Below are 20421 nucleotides of genomic sequence, written 5' to 3' on the forward strand. Positions count from 1 at the left end.
AAAAAAGGTTTACCCCAAAAAATTAAGTAGTTTTTATTTTTGCACGGACTTTTCAAACGACCCTCGTAGTTTCAGAAATTGTACAAAACAAGGGGGAAACAATGAAAATCCCCTGCTTATAAGAAAGATTTCAATTCAGGGAGTCCCTAACTCTCCTGTGCCTGAGCGCCTTGTCCACACTATAGTCACCTATTCATCTCCAGAGGTGGTTGTGACACTGAACAGTAAGCAGATGCAGCTTCCATGTAGAAAAGTACCTAAATTCTCAGAATACAGATAATTTCATAAGCTAAAGTTTATTAAATAGAAGAACTCTTTCCTCATTTACTTAATCCTGGTCGACTAAATTATGAACTCTTTTCTCCAATAGCGTGAACTCGCTCAGAAAGTTCATCTGTCAAGAGTTCAAATTGTAATCCTGGCCACAATTTGGCGGCCCTCTCGTACTTCTCAGAGGTCCTCTAACTATCAGGGTGGGCTTCCTAAATCGTTAACTTGACAGGGATTAAGTAACCTCTGATTGCTATTTTTAATACGACTGCATTCTCCAATACAAGGAAATGTAGGTATAGATCGTAAAAATAAGGTAGTTAGAGTGAAATATCACAGTTTAATGCTAAATTGCTTTTTCCACGTGGAAACCATGTCCTGAAAAAGGATAATCTTGCTAAGAGGAACCGAAATAAGGGATAGGAATCAAACATGATCATAGTAGCATGGATTTTGCTAGATCAAGAGACATCCTTCTGTCAAATTCTTGAAGTAGGCCCCCTCCAAAAAAGAAAATTATTTATTTATTTCATTTCCATTTAATTTTTCATTTGATTAATCGATATAATCCTTTTTCTAAATTATTTAAATTTTTCATACACTCTATGTGTATTTTATTTATTTTATTTCTTTAAATTTTTACAACATACGGTAGATGGAAATATCGGTTAATCATTTTCACCGGATGTACAGAGAGCGCCCCTAGAAGCTGGCTGAGGTATTAATTATATTTTCTGGAAATTCATGCTTTTCCTCTCTCTCTTTCCACGTGTTTTCTCATGGATACAAAAAAAAAAAAAAGATTTCATTCATTAAACTTTTTTTTTACATAGTATTCGAAATTAATTTTAACTTTTTTAACATCTACTAATGGACTTTTTAGGATATATTCCAGTTTTAATTAATTGTAGAATAAATAAACATTCTTCGTTTTTGCATAAAGCGTGGGTGGGGTGGGGGGTAGATGTTGATTGCTCATAACAGGTTAATCGCTATGCTTTTGATTGACGTCAGAAAAAAATAGCATGGAATAAATAGCTTGGCATATTATCTCTTGAACCTCTGCTAAAAAGTATGCTAACATTTCTGAAAGTGCTATTTTTGCCCATTTTTACATTTATTACAATTATAAATGGAAGATTTCTTCTTCAATTTAAAGAAAATTTGGGAAATTGAAACTTTTGTTGGGGGGGGGGAAAAGATATCAATTGTCCATTTTCCAGCGTTACGTTTTTCTGTGCAGTTTTTGGCGATCAACCTTTAAATAGCCATCTTTCCGGATAGTTTTGATGGCATTTAGTATTTTTGCTTTGATCACTTTTCTTCGCTTTAAAAATACAGCTGAGAATAGACGTTAATCTAGATTTTAAAATTAGTGTATATTGAAGTAGATTCTTTTCGATTAGTCCAATTAAACTACTAGGCATTGCAACCGTTGCTGGCTTCTGGGTTTATCTTTTCTAGCTGTTTCTCTGATTGCCAGGAAAACCTAGAAGGTTCTTCGTGTCGTTGGAAACACCATCTTCCTAGTTGTGCCCAGATCTCTTTTCCAGAGTCTTTCTTAGCTCCTCATCTTTCTCCATTCTAACCAGTTCAGAGTAAGGTGTCATTTCTACCCAGAGAGGGATATACTTCTCTTCTTTCTGCAATCCGCAATATAGGATATTTTGTTTTGAAGTACCCTTACTTCAAAAAATTAATTGGAAAACGGCTTCACCAATAACCAAACATTGAACTCACTTTTGCTAATATTGTTGACAAAATTAAGTTGAACTTTTTATCTTCTACTTCTTAGTGAATGCTTTGGAAGAAAGATCCAACTTTGTTACCTGTATCTTCGGTTGTTATAAAGATATACGCGTCATCTGCTGTCACTTGATGCCAATCAAACATTCTAAGTAAGTCAATAAATGCCTACAAAAAGGTTTTTCCTAATTTTTTTAAGCAGTTTCTGTTTTTTTTTTGCTGTCATTATCAGCATTTCTTATTCTTGAATGTGGCAGTTTATTATTAAACCATTTGATTACTATTTTTAAATTATCATGTTCAAACTTGATTATGTTTTATGGTCAAATTTATGTTGTTTATCCTTTAGTTAACGCAAATATTGCTTATTTAACAATATATTTCATTTTATTTTTTTAAATAGCAAAATGCGACTGATTTACAATAGAAAATCTATTTTCTTTAGAGCTAATAAATAATTCCATTCAAACAGAAAGCCTCCTTCAGTTCAATCTGTCCATTCTGATCTTCACAACATCAGCTGATCCGTACTTTTCATATTTGTCCTTGTTCTTTTTCATTTCACTAATTATCCTTCGTTCACTGGACCAAAGATTAATGCTTTAAAATTGTACAAATTACCCAATAATATTACTTTGTGAATCTTCACTATTAATCTAAACATAATTTTGTGCTACATCAAATTAGGACTTAGTTTTTGTGTTTTATGTTGGCCACAAACTCCACTGACAGACGTACAAACAAACAGAGCATTTTGCAGAAATCACTATTTCAATGTTAGAGGACCTCAAACTCTTAATCGGTCATCTGTACGATTAAAATACCTCCTTTCTTACAAGGCTGAAGAAAAAGAAAAAAGAGAATCTCATTCTAATCCGAATTTACATTTTAATTTACACAAATTGGGAAAAATTTGTTAGTTTGACGACGAAGATGACCTTAGACTACAAGAAGACTGGATAAAAAGTGACTGAATGATTGAACATCCGAACTGGACATTCAGAATAAATTTGTTTGAAAATAAGGAGATAAATTAGTCTTAGTTTAATTTGCGAATATCTCACCTTGGTTTAAGAAAAGTAGGATAACTTCTACAAAGGAAGAAGGACGTTTAAGATAAACTAATGACTCCGTGAATCGCTGCTGGCAAAGGTTTACAGGCTTTAACCAGTATTTACTGCCCATTCTCTTTATCCTTTTCCCCTTTTTTAAAGGCGTGGTCATTGGTGCTGGAAATTGTTGTGCAGAGTTTTAAGAGATAGAGATAGAGCAAGGACCTCAGACAAAAGAGATAAGGAGATTAAAGGAAGGAAGGAAGAGAGAGAGGAGAGCCGCCGAATGTAAGACTGATGGTCTTAACAAAGTAAATCACGAGAGAGTGGTGAATGGTGGACACTTGCAACACCCACCAGCCAATAAGGGAACTCCTTTGTTACATGTTGCAGAATCTCCAGTTGACAATCTCTCCCTCAATTAGGTTAATTATCTCGTGGATAACCGGAGATTATGTTACTCTTTTTAAGGTCGACGATTTTTTAGCCAATTGGGTTAATGGGCCTTTATACTATTTATTCTTCCACAAATTGTACATTCTCTTACTTATGGAAGATGAATAGAATAGGATAGTGTTTTATTAGAAACAAGTACAGTAAAATTATAACGATAAAAAAATACACTTATTGAACAATGGACAATCTGTCTGTCTGCCAAGTTAGCCAATAAATATATACCTAAAATGCTCTCCTTATTTATTAATTTATTATTTATTTCATTATTTATTTATTATTTATTTGTGGAAAAAGAAATAAACAAGATTGCCAATGTTAAAGCCAATGAAAAAGAAAACTAATTTACAATTTTTTGTTTTTTAAATCTCTTATTGTAATTTGCCACTGCAACAGTTGTTGCAACAAGCAAATATGGTGAAAGAAAAAAGAAATAGAAGAAAATCATGAGTGGAGAAGGCACCCAGTGGTGCCACTCCAGTAACGTGCTTTGCTCTCACGATAAGAGTAGATCACGAGGCCATCTTCTCTTCAATCTTCTTAGAGAATTACCTGGTAATGTGGAGGAAGATAGGTGTTCTATGAGAGAGTAAGAATGAGCTGCTGTAGAGGAATGAAATTTGAGAAAACGAGTGTTAGCAAGAACCTGTAATAAAAGGGATTTTGAGGTCATTATGGATAGTGAGGTTAGATACATAGAATGGAGCGTTAAGAAGTTTTCGAAGTATTTTTGGACTGTAAAGTCTGGAGGCGTAGTGTGAGTTGGAACGCTTAGTCGTTCCCCCGTACTTCGATGCCGTATGACCAAATGGGTCGCAGTAACAGTAGATATAAGAGTCTTTTGTTATGTAGGTTAACATAAGTTTCGAACATTTGTCAAGTAGTCTGGCGAGAAGTTTGTACCGTTGGTTAGTTTCTTGTCTTGTATGGGGATTCCATGTCAACCGTTTGTCTAGGGTGCACACCTAAGTAAGGTAATTTACAAAATTAAAAATAAAAGTCAATTAATAAATACTACAAATTTTTGATCAACCCTTTACGGAGTGTTAAACACTAAATAACTAAGAAATGGCCTAATTCCCTCATTCGTTATCAACCCAAAATTTCCTGTATACCGGAAGACCTGCTCACAAACTGAAATAATGCGTACCAGTTTCCGCCGATCAAAAAAGGTCGATCACTTTCCGCTTCAGCGAACACCGCATCCTCCCAAACCATCTCACTCCAGGATACGGGCACACTCCTAAGAAGTGGGTACCAATCCTCTCGCTTCGCTCAAATTACAGAGCGTACGCAGCCCTAGTGGAAGACTCACTGAACGGCTTGTACGTGTACTTTAAATTCAACAACTGACATCTCGCACGAATGCTATCCATCAGACAGGTACGTCTGTCCACTTTCTCAGATGGAAGATGAATAATTGCCAACTTATACAGAAAGTTTGAAATTTATTATTCTTTCGGATAATGGGCCAGCGTTTTTTTGGTCTTAACAGAATGTTTATCTCTTCTTTATGGCGGAAATACTTATTTTTTAACGTCTATATGGCATTGGCACAACACCACACTTGTACATATAATTTCCTCATTGTTCCTTAAAGAAATCTGTGCAGTTCCACGTTTTTTGTGTAATTGCGTTTTTACCGGAAATATCTTTTTTGGTTTGCGGTAACTTTCTGTGAGCCAGGAAGTTGGCATTCTGTTGGAAACTCGAGATGAGCAAGTGAGAGGAAGTCGCTGCGGGTTTCAAACCATTTTTTTTTTTTGTGGCATGTACATACGTACATACAAACACTTCTCCACTACGTTACGCTATTGTTTGCTTGGCCATTGTGTCCTTCCTCCTCACCCTCCCCCCTAACCAGTGCAACCTGACTATGATGTAACCTAATTTAATGCAAAATGATGACAACATTCTAACCATTGTCTAGTCTCGTTTATTACTAGAATTACTTCCAGACCAGCGTGTAGAAACAATTGTGCCATTTGCACAGCATCTTCATTCATCTTGAAGGATGGTACAGATGTTCCAAGATCCAAGGTGAAGACAATGGTTTCTTTTCTTTTTGAAATAGTAGTTATTGTAATTCAGCTCTAGCCATTTATCGTGGTGTGAATGCGAGGGTGTAGTTACATAGTTAAGATACGATGACACGCTCGATTAAATGAGCTATTCAAAGCACAAATCGATTAACTCCACTTTTTTAAATATCTTAATTTAAGTGACAAAGTACTTGGTTCAGTCATAGCTTTTTATGATCGTCAAAAACTTCACGAAAAAGCGTTGAAAAACACCCAACTTCGGTAATTTTTTTCTCTTTTTCTGTAAAAGATAAGATTACCAAATTTTCTTTAAATTATAGGTCAAATCCTCCTTAATGACTGTAATTTTTTTGCAGCAACCCTGATCTAAGAGATTTTGAGGATTGCTGAAAATAAGCAAAAACGGCATTTCCAAAAATGATTGTTGTTACCTTTTTTTGTAAACTGCGTAGCGCCTAAACGCGTGAACCGATTTTCATGAATTTTAAATTTAAGTGACAAAACACTTTGTTCAGTCATAGCTTTTTATATTTATAAAGAATTTCTCAAATAATAAAGGATTAACACCATCAAGCAACAAAACATTTTTTGGCCATTGAATAATAAATAATTTATTTCAGAAGCCATTTTGATTCAACTCTGTGCTATAATGTAAATCGTTGATAATAATTCTTCAACCCAAATTCAGTAGCAGTAGCTGAATGATAGACGTGAATTTATTTGAATTTATATGATAAACAGAATTTTAAAAAAACAACGTATAACATTATTTCATTTCATTTCTCCATTTTTTCTGTTTTATGGAATTAATCGAGTTGGGCAGGCTCCATATACAGAGCGGATGTATTTCTAATTAAAGTTATCTATTTTGAAATACACTGCGCACACTTTATTCTCCGTATTCAGCTAGGACCTAGGCGACTATTTCAATTCAACTTTTTTTGAATTACATTTCTCGTATAATTTTAAAATTCATAATTTAAACTATTTTACTGTAACAATTTTTTATTTTTCCACTTTATTTATATATTTACAACTGCACAAATGTTGCATCAAGTAAATTTGATCTTACTGGTTCAGTTCACTTGTAATGTCATGGGTTAGAGCAATCACCCACTGGTGAATCTCTTTCACAATGATTTAATCACAACAGGCCACTTCCGCTTCAAACGACGAGGAGAATTGTCGGGAAGGTGAGGAGAGTTGTTGGACAAGAGGATTAGGATGGAGAGCTAGGAGGCTGTGAAATTTAAATTTCAAATGAAGTTATTGACAACTCTATTATTATATATATATTTTTTTTTGTTAAGATTTAAGGCGCGTCAACATCTGAGGTTATTGGAGCCCAGAGCTTTTTTTTCAGTGCACTGCCGGCCTTCAAGCAGTTTTCTCTCGTTACAGATGCCACTGTCCATCACCGGACAGTGAGCTGTAAGGAGCTTCTTAGGAAGAGAAAATCTAAGGGTCACCATCTGGATTCGAACCGGGAATCCTCCGCGTGGGTTGCATAGCCGCATAGCTAACCCCTTCCCTAAAATCTATTATTAAGCCTAATATCTTCTCTCCTAGCGCGTACAGATCACTAGTGGTACCAGTAAACATGTCTCTGGTTGAAGAGATACTTTTTTTAAAGTAGCATAAAGAATGGCTACACTAGACATGTCAGCCCGCTTGTTCTTTCGTTTTTAATTTTTAATTTTGCCTCCTAACATAGCTAGTAAATTATTCTGGGATGTTGTTTACAATTGAAAAGAGTTGTAAAAGTTGATGAGGAAGTGTTTGCAGTTGGTGTACGTTTCAAGCTGGCAGCATTGTTTCGTCGGGTTACAGGGGATACTGCCTGTGCCCATCATGGTTTAGAGAGAGGAGAGTGTGTGTATGTTGTTAAGTTAGGGGGTTGTCGAGGCATTACACAGTGGAGAATTGTAGGTCGTCTGCTTCCGTACGCCGCATAACTAATTATGTCATCTGGAGCAGTGAACGCAATTCGCGGTTATAGTGTTAGGCAGTGGGGACGCGGCGGGTTGAGAGAGGTAAACCGCCACAACCCTGGGGTAGATTTGTGTTTAAGGTTGGCAACACTGGCTGTTTCTCATACCCACACTCACACGCTTAAACCCCTTATTTATACAAGTTGAATGTGAGTACATGTATGTTTGGTCCGTTGAACCGCATCTGTCCAGAACAGATGTGACTCACTTTAAACATCCGTTGCACGACATGCTGGTGCGTTTGTATGGGGAAACATGCGTCATATCCTTGCAAACATACGTACGAAATGAATGTGAAACCATAAGTTGGTAATATGCAAGAACAGAAGATGAACACAGCTAGAATTACCAGAGATTGTCTGAGTTCGAATCAGCTTGAATATAACTTCTAAATGTTCGGTATCTCTAAACTATCACTCCGTAGCAGAAGACAACTCTAAATCACCCACTGCGTGCTAGACTTCTTTATCAAAACGTTCTAAACTATTACACTGTAGCAGAAGGCAACTCTAAATCACTCACTGCCTGTTAGACTTTTTGTCAGAACGTTCTAAACTATCACTCCGTAGCAGAAGACTACTCTAAAACACTCACTACCTGTTAGACTTCTTATCAGAACGTTCTAAACTATCACTCCGTAGCATAAGACAACTCTAAATCACTCATTGCCTGTTAAACTTCTTATCAGAACGTTCTAAACTATCACTCCGTAGCAGAAGACAACTCTAAATCACTGTTAGACTTCTTGTCAGAACGTTCTAAACTATCACCCCGTAGAAGACAACTCTAAATCACTCACTGCCTGTTAGACTTCTTTATCAGAACGTTCTAAACAAACACAGCTCACTCTACGAAATAGACTTATCATCCAATCTGTCAGTCAAATCTTTCAATCAAAATACAGTGACGCCAAGTCCAATGCTACTTTTTTTTTATCTCATCGCCTACACAACTACCCTCTCAAAAAATATCAACATGTTTGTCTTCCTACTTACAAAGTCCTAGGTAATTACATCCTTTCTTCAAACTCATTCCTGTTAATCCCCAAAAGAGCCAGATGCCTTATAGAGCTAGTGTCCTACTAAAGATATCTGATAGTAGTCAGTGATTCTTTTCTCAAATTTTATCATTGTAGCATGTAATGAAGTAGTAAAGTTATAAAAACGTTAAACCAACGAAAAACTGCCTGTAATGACGTCAACGAAATAATGACGTAATACTAGGCAGTCCCTTATACAAAACATAAATAACCAATTAGTGTAATTACGACAGTTTCATAAACTAAAGAGATGAATGTTACAAGTTAAATTAGAACTATTTTTTTTTTTTCATCTCACTTTATTTTATTAACTTCCCCTTCTATAAACAATGATACCAACTAAAAATTTCTTGAACAACAAAGTGTGCTAGATTTCCGCACTGTAGGGAAATTTTATTTATGAATCTAGTCTAACCATTGGAAACCTTCCAAACAGCCCTAAAGAAAACTGAAACTTTCACAAAGTGGACCCACTTTTCTTACCTCCTCGTCCACTTAGGCCCCTGTCGCAGAGCACAATATGGACCCTCCAGCTACCCCTCATAGATCCCCTAGTTCTATAAATCTTCATATTTCATGAATAAGATGAAATACATTGATACAAAATAAATGTACTTACTACAACAATGGGTAGTTCCATTTCTCGGAGAAATGATAAATGCTCCCTCTGTGAGGGGAAAAAACGAGCATTGTCACTTGAAAGAAAAACTATTTGACCGTTAGAATTTTTTTCTATTCGCTTAGATCTCTTACTTAATAAGAGAGGAACAATTGCGATCGCAATCTCAGACTAATTCTCAGATCTAAGGGCAGCCGATTGCTTCTAATGTGAATTGCATGTGTTCTTATAACTATTTAGTAGATTTACTGCAGTCTATAATGCAGTAATTTCCGATAATTTCTTGCAGATTTATATCTGAGAACAGTAAATCCTCCGGTATTATATGCATTAATCATTATAACTATTAATGGAACATTAAAAACGTTATGGCTCTCTTAACCATTGCGTAGTAACCAAAGATTAAACTTCGATTTGCATCATCCAACTACCTATGTAGTACAAAACAGCCTAAAACCTCCTACAACGTGCAACAAAACCGACTTCCGTGAAGTCCACCAATGGAGTAGAAAGTCCTGCACTTTAAAAAGATTAAAAAAGAAAGAAAAAAACACAACCATCCAAAAGGTCTTAGATAACCAAAACCTCGCATTGAAAACCTCTAATAAACTCAGAGTACCAAGTAGCCCAGGTTAGTTCGAAGAAAAGAACTGTACACATTCATTGCTTACGTAAAAGGCTTCTGCGTCAACTATTCATTTATAGCCTATGCGTTTTATAATCAGCCCAAGAAAGAATCTACAAAAATTAAAGATATGGAACTCAGCAACAACAAACAATTTAATTTAACAAACAAGATTAACTTCAACAAATGAACAGCATCCGAAAAATCTTAGCAACGTCTAAAGAAATGAATAAAAAATAACACGAGAGAGACAACGAATAACGCAAAGGAAAATACTTAATTTAGTTTCACTTAAAATTTAGCTTTCCACCCAACAATAAGTCCTAACACAATAAGTTGCATAAAATGACACACAAATACCTTAAACCAAATAGACAACTTCATAATCAAAACTTAATCGAGAAGACAGTGCCAACAGCTGATCATAGTTACAGCAGGGTATAACCTTCCCATTGGACACCTAGCATACCACCGTTTTCATAGCCAATGAGTAGCAGGACGGTTAGCTTTTATGTAGATAATAGGCGAGTTTCTAAGACGTACATCAAACAGTAGACGACATAAAGAGTTCAAAACTTAAAATAAGAAAAAAAAAGATAAGATAAGTTTTAATAAGTGTGCCACATTCTCGCCATATAGTTACGAGTTTTGTTCATTTTACAGCTAACAAACGAACTTTTGTCCCTAAAGTAGTAACTTAATGACTATGCACAAATGAAGAGGAGAGTGTGCAAGATGATTACGTCACTTAAAAAAGTTCATTATCTTCTGTTAGTTTGGAGCTTTCAGAATGAGCAAACAAGACCTAAAAAATACACACCAAATAAATAACTTATTTCAACACACTACTCACTTTTGTGCAACAAACGACGAAATTGACAAAGTGAGTAATGACAAGTGCAAAGTGTTCAACACAATGGCTAGGGAGAGATCTTTAGGTTAGTGGACAAAAAAAATAAAAAATCAAATAGTAAATTTCGAAATATCCGAGCCCCAAAACTATTAAAGGTGATCATTAAGTAGCAATGATTAGCCAATCAAGCTGCTGTACTTAGATAATACGTCATTCCTAATGTTCAGAGAGATTTTTTTTTAAAGAGATTTCGACATCATTTGTCTAGGCTGGTCATTTATTTCACCTCAAATGAATTTAGTTAAAAAATTGTCCATCTAATAAATGTTTTCTGCATTGACGTTCAAAACATTTGGGTAAAAAAAGAACATAGTCATTTACGTGTACATTTCAAGTGTGCAGTTAACAATTTCAGTATATTGTCATTATATTAATTTGGTGATGTTAGGGTAAGGATTAGCTGAGTGGTTAGCGTGTTCTGGATACCAACGCGGAGATCCCAGGTTCAGAATCCAGCTGCTGGCCCTTTAGATTTTCTCTTCCTAGGAGCTTCTTACAGCTCACAGGTTCTCTGTAACAAGAGGAAACTGTCCGGAGGCCGGCAGTGCGCTGAAAAAAAGCTCCGTGACACCTCAGATGTGGTCGTACCCTTAAATTAAAATAATAATAATAATCTAATAAAGATAAAAATTGAGAAGCAGGATTCATTGCCTTCGATATCATGATTGAAATAAACACAATGCTTTCTGTTTTAGGCCATTCTTTGAGGGCATCATCCTCGAGTTAAGAACGATCTCTGTTAAATTCAGTCACCCAAATTCTTTTCCTGAATATTCCATCTTCCTGGTAAATAATGATTCCGCATGAACCCTCTTTAAATGAAGGTTTCTTTAGGTTTCTATCAAGATTATGTTAGGCACAAATCTAAAAAAAATGTAGTTATCTACATTACATTTGACAACTGGAAAGAAGAGTAGTTTTTGGTATTTTAATTTTTTGAGTTATTTTAAACTTTTTTTAGTAAAGTAAAGTAAAGTAATTTTTTCAGGCGGGTCTTAACATCCAACTGTAAATTTTTCATATTAACCATTAAATAAAATCCAAGACAGGGAATCGAATCCACTAACCAACAATACATCTTAGCATTGCGAGTCTAGCCTATATCCACCGAACACTTAACTGTAAATTTTTCATATTAACCATTAAATAAAATCCAAGACAGGGAATCGAATCCACTAACCAACAATACATCTTAGCATTGCGAGTCTAGCCTATATCCACCGAACACTTAACTGTAAATTTCTCATATTAACCATTAAATAAAATTCAAGACAGGGAATCGAATCCACTAACCAACAATACATCTTAGCATTGCGAGTCTAGCCTATATCCACCGAACACTTAACTGTAAATTTCTCATATTAACCATTAAATAAAATCCAAGACAGGGAATCGAATCCACTAACCAACAATACATCTTAGCATTGCGAGTCTAGCCTATATCCACCGAACACTTAACTGTAAATTTCTCATATTAACCATTAAATAAAATCCAAGACAGGGAATCGAATCCACTAACCAACAATACATCTTAGCATTGCGAGTCTAGCCTATATCCACCGAACACTTAACTGTAAATTTCTCATATTAACCATTAAATAAAATTCAAGACAGGGAATCGAATCCACTAACCAACAATACATCTTAGCATTGCGGGTCTAGCCTATATCCACCGAACACTTAACTGTAAATTTCTCATATTAACCATTAAATAAAATTCAAGACAGGGAATCGAATCCACTAACCAACAATACATCTTAGCATTGCGGGTCTAGCCTACTATAACCGCTCGGCTACCGTGGCGCTTTCTAAACTTCTTTTTTACACTCGGTAGATGTCAAAATGAGTAGTTCGAGTTCAAAAATGATCAAAATAATTTCTATTACTTTATTTATACATTTTAAAAAACGAAATCTTTAACTAATTCCACATCAATTTGTTAAAAGTACAGCATTTCTTTGCCTGAAAGCGCTGCTCACCAGCACTATGTCCAAGACCATTTTTTGGTCCTTATGATCCTAGAGATTAGAAATGTTCATAAAGTTTTTTTTTTTTTTTAAAAAAAAAAACTCGTTAGACTATGATATAAACAGGGTTGATTTATTATGTGAAAGTAATGGTTAATAATGAAGAGAAAGTGCACTAAAGTGTTCAGCTAACACAATACAGCTGGTAATAAATAATTTTGTTTAATAAAAGCAGATTCTAAGGAATGTCTTAGACAATGTGCCATAAAAAGATACTTAGCTGTGGGTCCTTTATTCACCAGAGATGAATAGTAGAATTTTTGTTTTTTATTGCAACAGAACAACAACAAATAATCAGAAATGGTGATAGCAGAAAACAAAATATTAAATAGTTCATTAACATATACTTACAGTAGTAAAATATTTATCACAAATTTTTAAAATGATTTAACACCTGTACAAATTTTTTACCCCATAAATTAGACAGGTAAATTTATGGTATTATACAGGACAGTGTTTAGTCGCAAGCGGTGATTACGCTAACAGACTCCCATCTTTGCAAACCATTTTGCGCGAGAAGCGGTCTTTTTCTTTTAACCTTAACTTGCTACTTAGCTCGCGGTCTCCAAATTAATGAGTATAAACTGCTTGATTAAATTAAAGTACAGTTTTTTTGGGGGGTCTCAACAACAGAACTCCCCTCTCTTTCTATCTCTCATCTTCTCTCTCCATCTAGCTTCTTCTTTTTGTGGGGTGGAGGAGAGAGGAGATGCTGGACCTACAAAACTTATCTTTTAAAATCCCATTTTATCGCTCTTTATTAAGTAGTTAAAACGGGCGATGTTGAAGCTACTCCAGTAATACGCTGGAACGATCAAGGAAGCACACAACTAATGCGAAGCTCAAATTTAAATATTCTAATTTCCACGTTATTTTCTTTAGTTTGTGCGATGAAAATGAAAAATTATTTACTCTTAATTACTTGGAAAAGTTTTTAGTAGGTTAAGTTAGTTTTATTTAGTGCAGGTCGGTGCAACACAGGTTGGTACATGAAAATTCAGATAAAAATCTATTGACAATCAATCAATCACATTTGGTTTAATATTTAATTATAGTCAGCAGAGAATTATTGTTACTGTTTGTCACAATAATATTATGCAAAGTACATTAAGTTTCTATATCTTTAGTCTAGGCTTAAGTTTAGTCTGATTCCTGACAAAGTATAAGACGCTTAGTTTACGTTACATTTTGTTATAGATCTCGCATTAGATTTGACTTATACGAGGAGTGGCTATTAAATAACGAGACTATTGCTGTAAAACGTTTTATTTTAAATTTATACATATTTAGTTATTATCACCTTCAATACACACCCCCTCTATCCCATCAACGCTCCATGCGAATTTACCATTGTTCGAAACCGTGCTGGAAGTCTTTTTCTGTGAGCTCCTACATGACGCGTGCCCGTTTTTTTTTTCACAGCTTCAACGGACCGTGAAATCGTGTTCCTTTTAATGCAGATTTGACTTTGGGGAACAGATCTAAAGTCACATGGGGCCAGGTCAGGCGAATAAGGCGGATGGCCTAGAAACTGGGATGTTGTACTTGGCTAGAAACGTCCTCTTGGCAGACAATGCAGTGTGAGCCGGCGCTATTGTCTTGATGGAGAACCCGTGACACTTGTTCTTCCACAAATCGGGGTCGTTTTTTCCTTACTCTTTTCACGGATTTGAGCAAGTACCTCACGGTAGTAATGTTGATTAATTATAATCGGATATTTTCATCAGTTTTGGACGTGGAAGGGCGACCCGGGCGGTCATTATCTCCGACGTCTTCTCGGCCATCTTGGAAACGCTTGAACCACTCAAAAACTCGCGCACGTGATAAACATTCTTCGCCATAAACTTCTTTTAATAAAAGATAAGTTTCAGTAGCGGTTTTATCAAGTTTTGATGTGAAATTTCACGACCATTCGTTGCTCTACTACATGTGTAGCATCTTACACAAACGACGGTTTCGGTCAGACAGATTTCTCTACAAACACGTGAGACGCTGCAATTTGAAAGAGAAAGCTTTACGTTGCACAGCTGTCGGTCGTTAGGATTTGGCGGATGCATAGTTCTTCTGTTGCAGCATCAGTCTCGTTATTTGATAGCCACACTCTAAAGCACGCCCTTTTAAAACCTACTATTCCACAGTAATAAAGATGTAAAAACTTTTATAGCAAACTTTTTGAGCCAAGAAAATTCATTTTAGGGCACTTTTAGGTTTAGGGTTCAGCGGAGAAGTTTGCCTTCCTGGAAGATTTGTGGGGAAAAGTAAAAAAGGAAATAAGGATGGAGCGCAGGTGAAATATAATTGGACAATGTGTGTGTGTGTGTGGAGTTGGTCATGGCAGAGATCCTGCCTTCTATATTTGTAGGGGGTAACCTATGTCAACCTGACCTACTTTATACAGAATATCTATGTATAGATTTATTTATAAGGGCCAAGAGGGTTTGGAGGGAGCGAAAAGTTAGCTTATCCTGCTTATAGTCAGATGCCGTAATATTCCCTTCCAGTATAGTATCCACCGCCAGTACCCTGAAGTAGCCCTTAAACAAACATTGTCACTCAAACAACTTATTGAATTGATAAGGATATTTATTCGACCCTCTCTTTTTATTATCCTTCCACAAACTTGGTGCGTTTATAGAAAGAAAATATTAATAAAAAACGAAAAGACAAAGAAAAAGTAAACACAATTTTATTTTTATTTATTTTTCCTCAAATCAAAGTATTACAAAAAATGATTTGAGGAAAAGTTTATTTGTTCAAAAAAATATTTTCTCTTGGCTTAGATGCGATTAAAATACGGTGTTGGTTCTATTTCTTAGATAAGGCAGCCACAAGAACCTTGAGTATAGTTCCACTCTTGTGTACTTGGAGTATAAGGTACCCCCTTTCACACTCTTTTGCAGAATGCAGGGTTTGCTCTTTAGTCAGTATTGAGTATTGGTTTCCTCAGCATACCGGATACTAAATGCCTAATATCACAAACTACTAATATCACAAACTAGGGGTTTGAAAATCAATTACACAGGATGCTAGGGACGACAGTTTCTTCCACTAAAATCAAGGCTCTGAATCCACCCAAAGCTGAAGAACACCTTCTACCCAGAATTTCTTAGCCTACCGTGCATTAAAACTGTTCCGTTAGGACAGTTGTATAAGGGTTGATCGTCAAAAACTGCACGATAAAAAGCGTTTTGATAATTTTTTTTTTTCTCTTTTTCTATAAAAGATAAAATTCCCAAATTTTCCCAAATAATCTAGGGGAAATCCTCCTTTATAACTGTAATTATCTTCCAACAACCCAGATTTGATAGATTTTAAGAAAAAAAGTTGCTGAAAATGAGCAAAAACGGCTTCTTCAAAAATTGGTATTGTTCTTGTTCTTCTTCTTGTTGTTGGTACTTTTTTTGTAAACGACGTAGCACCTAAACGCACGAAACGATTTTCATGAATGAGGTATCATTCGATTCGGAATTTTATGTAGATGTGCCTTTTGTGGGGTCCGCGACGCTGTACGTCGAATGGGAGAGGAGTTAGCCCCATTTATGTAAGGCCTTCTCCAAAATTATTATTACTAGTAACTCTCTAAATCTTGGCTATAAAAAAAGACTTAAGGCCAAATTGATGGCATACGCATAGGGCGTCAATAAAATTTGTTCTTCCATCTTGGGTTCTATTCCGGAAAATAGCTGGGGAATCAAGAAAGAAGTGGTGAAGAAGGATAGAGGAAGGAATGCTGGGTAGGAAGGGCAGAATAGAAAGAATAAGAAAAGATGAAATCAAACTAAGAATATAAGTAAGAGGGGAACTGTTCTGAGATGAGATAAACCACAGATTCGTTGATTTTATCCGTCGTATTACGCTTGTTTATTCCTGATCAGTTACAATCTTTCATCCATCTTTAGTGGTAAGTTAATCAGATTGAGGCGCCACGGTAGCGGAGCGGTTAGAGGCGAGACCTGTGGTACAGGGTTCGATTCCCGATCTACAGGCTTTGGATTTTATTTAATGGTTAATAAAAGGAATTTTACAGTAAAGTACGTTTGCTAGTCACCTCCGTCTATGACACATAATCTAGTAGTTGGACGTAAAGACCCGCCTGAAAAAATAGGCATTTCTTTACTTTACTAATCAGTTTGATGAAGAGATTTTCAATTTAACTTATGTTTACACCGCTAGTGTAGTGCGAGACAGAATCATAATGGAACTTGAACTGGTTAATCTACTTCTGACGATGTTTGAATACCTGATACCGGTCAGAGTTAGGTGCTTGCTATAATGGGAAAAAAAATAAAGATAAGAAATACAAGAAAAATAGATTACTAAGAATAAGTTGAAGAAAGGGGAATTGGAAGTTTAATTTGGTGAATGTTAATCCGCATTTTGAGATGACGAAAAATTAGTAGTAACAGTGATTGTGAATATAACTGTTATTCTGTAAAAACTTAAGTTGAACCGACGTTTTTCAAGTAACAACAAACATACTGAACACAGTAAAGTTTACAGTGAACGACGTTCTAAGAATACAGCCAGAACATTCTCAAGTGGCTGGCAATAAAAGTACTATTTACTGAAGAGCATCATTGTAGTACTGGCAGACAGGTGTGTTAGTAAAAGTGGTGCTGTCAGTACTTACTAGAGGAGTGTACATTGATGTGTCGAAGTTGTTGAATTCCTTGTTGTTCTACGACAACATACATCCCCCTTATCAGGGTGGGGTTTTTAACAGCCAACTGATCTGAGTGTACAATGTTAGCCACTTTTCTAGTTGCCTAGGTAACACAGGAGTAAATACACTAGACTGTGTGTATAAGGGTATTAGGCAAGATGAAGTTGTTTTAACAGAAATGTCAAACTATATCTCCACCATCTTTAGTGATACTGTCACTGAAACAATGCAACTTTACGTTATAAGCTTCGCTCTAGTACCACTACTCGATTTTAGACACAAGCATTGTGTTTCAATGCTTTCGATTATCTGGGTTTGTCTAAATTTTTATTGAATTTATGATAAAGATTTTTGATTTAACAAATAAATAAGTCATTAATCTCAAAACTTTATGTCTTTCTATCTTGATCATTAGCAGCGTTAACCACTGCGGCCAATTAGAACTGAAATTCTTTCAATTAATGCAATCTCCATGTTATGAAACGATAAACCTAAGTCCTCTAGTCAGAGATAACAACACCCTGATGTCCGCAACGTCCTACCTCAGACATTTTAAAGATGGCCACTCACGATTATAGGGCACGCATCCTGCTGAGAGCATTCTCACCAATCCTGATAACTAATATCTAAGCTTTCCAACAAAAGATTGACATTGTAAGGTAATAAAGTTGAATTCAACTTTTGATTACTTCTGTTTTAACCAATTTTTCGCCAGCACTAAGTAGTTTACTTGACCAGGTTTTGCTTTGACTGTTATGGTAGAGAGGTCGTTAGTTTTTCACTATTTTTCTGCATTTACGTTTGTAGTTGCTGGTTTAATATCACTTCAACTGTAGGTAAAACTTGGTAGACTTCATTCTTATTGTTAATCCGGAAGTTATGATTTGGCTATTATACTTATTAGACCAAAACCTCTAGCTAAGGCATTTCATAAAACAGGAGTTCTAGTTTTACTAATTAAACGAATATAATAGCGTTACAGAGTAGTTGAAAGCTTAATCAAGTTTGTTAATAATGGGCCCATTGTTTAACTATTTCTGAAAATATGTATTCATTAATTTTCTGTAAATCTCAAAACATGTGTTTCCGGTCATAATCTTTATAGGGCTTCCTCTTAGCTATCAAAACAAAAAATCAATAAACCAATATTTTCATCAGCCCTTTAGCGTTAGCGGCTAATTCCAAGCTTCTGCAAGAGTTTCTGCAATGAATAGGGAAGAAATAAAACTAACCTCCTTTCTCATCCCACTAAATCCAAATAAAAAATAAAAAAAAAAGCGCTAAGTCCACTTAATGAAACCCCATTAGCCTACATTTGGATGGTTCCCGCCACCCCCGCAGGATCTAGAGCCTCCTAGAAATCGACGGCGATCTAGCAACTTTCCAAAACCCTCGTCTCCTTTTAGACTACCACAGAATTCCTATAAAGGAGCAACTGTTCTTCCCAGTCTACCCTTTTTAATTTACATTCAAATTGTAGAATTAAATTGATTAGATTCACAATGCTCTTGTGGATGGTTTGCTTTTGCTTTGTGGGAGTCTGCTATTTGCGTACACTCTCCTCTCCACCATAGCTCTCCTAGTTCTTGTAATAGATAACACACCCTCCAGTTTACTATCTCCCGTCCATCTCGTTTACGCTTTGACCACAAGTAGCTCTTTTTAACGCTTAACTCCAGTAATCATTAAAGCCCAATCAATTTTACAAAAGTGTGTGAATTAAAAAAATCATTCCTTTATCCTTTTTTGTTCCTTAAACACAACATTTTCTTTAGCGTCAAATACTTTTATTTCCCACGAAGCTTCAAAACGTAAACTAAGTTGATTTTTAGGTCCAACTACCTAATTAGGGGGCACAGATGGAAGCGATTAACAAACTTATTTAACTATAAGTTTCTCATATTACCGTAATTATGAAAATTCAAGGCCTAGACCGGGGTACTGACCACAATGTATCTTGGCTTTGAGGGCTCGATTATCAGGGCCTCGCCACTACCGCTCGATTATCGTAATAGCGACTAGGTATTCGATTGGTAAAGCTTGCATTTAGGTGCCTTTGTTAAATAAATGTTATATTCGTAAATTTGCTTTGGAATATTGAGTGTTCATTTATAGTTGAACTTTTAGAATAACATACATTCTAGAAGAATAAAATAATTATTATTCAAGAACAGAACAGATAGATGTAACTATTAATGAACTAGGTTGTAGATTAAAATCAATAATTATGTCAGTTGGAATTAGTAATGGAAGAAAGTTTCTATCCACCGACCACTTGGTGGCCACGTAATAAATGATGTACTGTTGAGTTACCAGTGGAGAAACTCCCCCGGTTTCGCTAAAGTTGTGGGAGCTTAAGGGAGAGAAATCCAACTGGGATATAAACTGTTCATCCCTTGTCAGAAAATGGAAACAAGCCAACAACAACGACTTGAAATTAATTGTTTAATTTCTGTTATTCCAGAAAGTATCAATCATTTGGCAACAACCGCCATTAAAAGGTGGATATATATTGGAGCCAAGTTAGTAATGAATCTCTTCGGCGTTTACCGGGAAATCTGTTTTCAAAAAAAGAAAGAAATGAAAATCCACAAATAGTCGATATTGAGCACCGTTTAATTGTTCTTCACTAATATGCTTTTATCGGGCTATCCTGGATTGCCGGAACAACTCATTCAGGGACATTCGAAGAGGAGAAATGAGAGCCAGCAGTTAGGTAGATATTCTAGTTTCAATTCTCTTTCCCTCATTGCCTTCTCTAAATCATCCCAAGTGAATTCCAGGGAAGATTATTTTCCTCTCAAATCTAGTAACTACCTGGGCTCTCAAAGCGAAACCATTTCCATCTACATTCCCCCCTCCTCGGTTTCAAGACTGGCACCCAGTCAAAATAGGCTTGCCGAGGAAATTCTCCTAAAAGTGGAGAGCTCGTAGTCAGGTATAATCTTTTCTGGGATCTTCTGCAGATATATTGATACCAA

The 20421-nt window shown here is 35.7% G+C and overlaps 1 protein-coding gene across 1 annotated transcript in view; it reads left to right on the forward strand.

Moving 5' to 3' along the window:
- Positions 1 to 20421, forward strand: part of LOC141451668 (alpha-tocopherol transfer protein) — a 68261-nt gene that overhangs the window by 22087 nt on the left and 25753 nt on the right. The window lies entirely within an intron of this gene.

Source organism: Rhodnius prolixus, unplaced genomic scaffold (assembly GCF_049639745.1).
Source record: "Rhodnius prolixus isolate KJV_2025 unplaced genomic scaffold, Rpr scaffold_14, whole genome shotgun sequence".
Lineage (NCBI taxonomy): Eukaryota > Metazoa > Arthropoda > Insecta > Hemiptera > Reduviidae > Rhodnius > Rhodnius prolixus.